We start from the raw sequence: 4,917 nt of genomic DNA on the forward strand, positions 1-4,917 counted from the left end.
CTGATGTATAAAAATAAAAAAAAAACTCATCTGTCATTTTCGCAAAGCAAATAAAAATAATTTGAAATTAAAATGTACGTTTCAGTCAGTTTTACCAAATTAAGTACTGTTTTAATGGCAAATATAAAATATACAGGTAAGTCAATTGTTCATAGCTAACATTGGCGGTAATAGTTTGATAAAAATCTAGATATTTATGAACAATGGTTTGTAAATCTGTGTAAATATTTTTCTCTATTTCGGAAAATTACAGTTCCCATTCTTTATTCTGATCGCCGGCTCAGAAGGCCAAGGAGAAATCCGACGATGGTGTCCATCGGATCATTCTCAAAGTGGCGTAAGGGAGAGCCACCGTTTTTTTTGCGTTGAGTCCTCTTCCTCAGTACGAAATCGGCTATCCAATAGGCATCGGCAATTGGCCTAGAGATCCCTTCAATAGTAAGTAGGTTACTCATTAATATCGCGCAGACAACTTACTTTTGCATCTATGTATTTATAAAACTAATTTTAGCTACCATGCACCATTTTGCTTCAATTCTTTGGTCGTATGATTCCACATTCCACCAAATAGTGCTGTTGGATGGATGCGGCAGTTTGGAACATTGCATTGCATATTGTAGTACTGCAGCAATTCTAGCATCCACAATCTCAACATTGCTCTGGCGATGGAAGCAAAACTATCACAAGGCGCAGACGCATTTGTTAGAAACTTGAGTTCAGGAGTGACCATGGTGTTGGTTGGCTATTCCGGGATTATGCTTCGGTCAAAACCAGTAGTTACAATGAACTACGTGTCGTTTTATTGCCTACGTAATGATGATCGGACTGACTTATTTCATTTACAAATGTAAGCATCAATTTTACTACAAATCTAACCGGGATTGTGATAGGAGCAATAGAGGTAACTTTATTTAATGGACCAGTAAATAAACTATGCGAATCTGTGTGCAGAAAGAAAACATATAAAACTGCATAATGTTTCTCAGTCACTTTTTTAATAGTCTGTTTTATTTATGAGCTTTATCACTTGATAAAGCTAAACTTCAATGAAAATAAGTTGTGTGGACATTGACATAGAGATGCACTTTATCAAGTAATAAAGCTTGTAGTCTGAATAGGCTATAAGGATAAAGAATTTGAAAGAAAATTATAAAATGAAAATATAACAATTTTTATTTAAAAAAAAAATGTGTAATATAAATACTATAAATAGATTATTAAAACAACAATATTATGATTTTATGTTCGATTACGAAGCTAATTAAAATAATAAACTATCTCTTTTTGAAATAACAGTTATTTTCATTGTTTAGCAAGACGTAACACAGTTACCGCTGAAGCGAAGATTCAAACCGTCAAATAACTATTTGATTTCAAATATATTTTCTTTTAATTTCAACAATTTGTTTTTTCATGAGATTTTAAAAACAAAAACAAATTCTTTTTACCGCCAAAACAATGCGAAATTCTTGTTGAATTTACGTTAGTTATTATTGTTTTTAAAAAAGTTTTTTCTGCGTGTGGTTGAGCCTCCTGAAAGGAGGTTCTGGTTCTTTTCAAAGTAGGATTCCGCACTTCTTGTTAAGATGCTTCTGAGCGTCTTGTAGAGAGGCTTTCGAGACTCTCGAAAGGCGGCTTTCGAGTCACTTAAAAGGAGGCTTTCTTGCATCTTGAAAGGATGCTTCTGAGCCTCTAGAAATTATACTTCTAAGCCTCTTGAACGAAGTATCCCGAGCTTCTTGAAGGGCGACTTCCGAGGCTCTTGAAAAGAGGCTTCCGATTCACTTTAAAGTAAGCTTTCGAGCCTCAAGGAGCCTTCCGGGCTTTTTGAAGGCTTCCGGTCCTCTTAAAAGGAAGCTTCCGAGCCTCTTGAAAGGAGCATTCTGAGCCTTTTGAAAATAACCTTCCGAGCCTCTTGAAAGAAGGCTTTCGAGCTTTTTATAAGGCTTCCGACTTTCTTGAAAAGAGCCTTCTGAGCTTCTTAAAATAAGGCTTCTGACCCTCTCAAAACGAGGCGTCCGGGTCTCTTGGAAGGAGGCTTCCTAGCCTCTGGAAAGGAGGCTTCCGAGCATCTTGAAAGAAGGCTTCCGAGCCTCTTGATAATTGGCTTCCGAGCATCTTGAAAGGAGCTTTCCGAGCCTTTTGAGAAGAACCTTCCGAGCCTCTTGAAAGAAGGCTTTCGACTTTCTTGAAAGAGCCTTCCGAGCTTTTTGAAATAAGGCCGAGCCTCTTGAAAGTAGGCTTCCGAGCCTCTTGAAAGGAGCTTTCCGAACCTTTTGAAAAGATCCTTCCGAGCCTATTGAAAGGAGCCTTCAGAGCTTTTTAAAATAAGGCTTCCGACCCTCTTAAAACGAGGCTTCCGGGCCTCTTGGAAGGAGACTTCCAAGCCTCTTGAGAAGATGCTTCCGAACCATTTAAAAGAAGGCTTCTGAACATCTTGAAAAGCGGCCTTCGAGCTGCTTGGAAGACGACCTTCGAGAAGCGTAGAAGAATGCTTCTAATCCTCTTACAACGGAGCAACCAAGCTTCTCTGAAAAAAAAACCTCCATGACTTTCAAACGGGGGCTTCCGAACCTTTGGATTCTAGATTTCAGTTCAAAAGCTTATTCCTAACATATTATGCAACATTTTGTTTAGATCAGTTAGATTGCATAGAAGATTTTTCAGATTTGCTCAATCGACGTTTTGTCCATTTCGTCATTTGTACCGCAATCCTTCATACGCCGTGCTGGTTGAGGAGGGCAGGATTCAATTGGCTTTGATTTACTAATGGCCAGGAATATTATGAACAAGACGAAGTTTTGAAATAAAAAATACACCCCAGGGGTACATATACCCCAGGTTGAGAACCGCTGCCCTACATTAATGAGCTGACACCCGCGATCAAGAAGATATTACGAAACAACAACAGAGGAAATCTCTTACAGTAACAAGAACACAGTAGGACAACTCTATAAAACGGTAAAAGACCCTGTACCAGACATGAACAAGAGCAACGTCGTATACAGGATTGACTGTCAAGACTGCCACTACACATATGCGCACTTGCATCCTGAAGTGATAAACTGCGAAGAAATCCTCTGCTTGTCACTTTTATTCAAATGAGGGGAAGTCGACGAAGAGAATTCTCTCTTGCGACATTCGCCCTTTTACCAGATAGAGCTTGATATAGGGTTAAGGCAGGCATTTTCGTCTTATCGTCATAGTATCGAATATCAATAAAATAGAAGCTTTTTTGCCAAATTCATCCGTACCCAATCGTAAGCTTAGGCGAAACGTTCTGCTATAGTGGAGTTCTAGCAAAATGACGTTGCTTTCATTGATTTTAGCCCCTATGACGATGGACGGAAATACCTGCCGTGTCCCTATAGGAATGACTACAAATAAGCTCCGCACTCGTATGTATGGCCGGGCACCATGTTAACATGCTAGAGAAGATGCTTCAAACTGGAAACGCATATACCGATCCGCGGAGAAAACCGCTCTAATATTTAGATCACTGTCTCACCCACCAACACCGCTTCAATATGAACAACCCGTCCATCGTGGACATCACCTATAAAGAGCAAGTTTTGCAAGTGTTGGAGATGTGCCACATCGCTAATACACCCAACACTGTCAATCGTCGGACAGACACCGATAATCTCAGCTGTACGTAAGTCAATCTTCTCGCTACAATCCAACACATGAGAGAAGAGTGGATTTCGTCGTCAACCCGTTTTTGTAGTACACAACCTGCAAAACATCCACTATTTATAGTGTGTGACAAAAGATAGCGAACAAATTTAAAAAGTGATCTATATTTTTGTCAAGTAAGGCAGTTTGAGTCAGACTAAACAATTTACTGCAATAGTTATTATTCCTACAGTGAGGCCAGAAACATTCTACATGAAACCGAACAGGACAAATCACCGTAAGAAAGTAGCGGTAATTCACAAATTGACTGCCATCGAGCCCTGAAGAAGATCCCATCCCCGGAACGAAACGTCGGCAATGCAGTAAAACTGCCTACGCTATCACCCGTGACTGAAAGCCAATTCGAAAATTAAGTTGTTGTTTCCAATATCAATACCTATCAATACCCATAAATTCAAAAGCTAAATGTAAATACGTTACGTTTATACAAGTCCTACGTCTACTCGCGGCTATGTTTGAAACATTACCCATAACTTTTTTCAAAAAATAGACATCATCGAATTGTGCAGAGTTGCGGCGCAGAAGCCAAGCATAGTGCTGGCTTTAGAGATTGTCTTGGAGATGTGCTCGTTGAACCGAAGCTTACTGTCCAAATGTAAGGCCAAGATCCTTTATGGAGTTAACTCTCATAAGCGGTAACTGGTCCATCGAATAGTCAAATCTGATTGGTGAGTGAAAACGGGAAAAAGTAATGATTCTGCATTTGGTGGCATTGGCTTTCGTTTATCTGACACCAGGATGATAAGCGCACAATGTCGGCTTGAAGTGCACAGCAGTTTAAAGCTGACTTAACGACTCGGTGAATTTTCAGGTCATCCACAAAAAGCAGCAGAACACAAACGTCGTTGATAAATAGTGCAAAAATTAAAGATCAGGTGACTCCCTTGTGGACCGCCAGACGGAAGCTCGAATTCATCTAAACGAAGGCTTTTCTTGAAGTCAAGTACGATTTAATCTAGTTGACGATCCACGACGGTACACCAAGACGGTTCAGTTTCTAGATCGTGCGGAGTTTGATCAAGTGTTTTCGATCTACATCTAGCATCTACTTGTTGCTGCTTCTGGATGCATCCAATAACACTATTTGTGAAGTTTATCAAATTAGAAATCGTCGAACGTTTTTGGATGAATCCATGCTGGAATTCTGATCTAACGGATTTAACGGCTGGATAAAGCTTAACCTGCAACAGCCTTTCGAGTACTTTGGCAAAACAGTTCAGC

At 39.7% G+C, this 4,917-nt stretch overlaps 1 long non-coding RNA gene across 1 annotated transcript; it reads left to right on the plus strand.

Moving 5' to 3' along the window:
• On the plus strand, positions 1 to 938 carry LOC134213705 (uncharacterized). The gene is made up of 3 exons (XR_009979509.1): positions 1 to 136; positions 254 to 438; positions 512 to 938. It is a non-coding gene; the product is annotated as an uncharacterized LOC134213705 (long non-coding RNA).
• Positions 939 to 4,917: the final 3,979 nt, after the last annotated feature.

The sequence above is a fragment of the Armigeres subalbatus genome, chromosome 1 (genome assembly GCF_024139115.2).
Source record: "Armigeres subalbatus isolate Guangzhou_Male chromosome 1, GZ_Asu_2, whole genome shotgun sequence".
In the NCBI taxonomy this organism is placed as follows: domain Eukaryota; kingdom Metazoa; phylum Arthropoda; class Insecta; order Diptera; family Culicidae; genus Armigeres; species Armigeres subalbatus.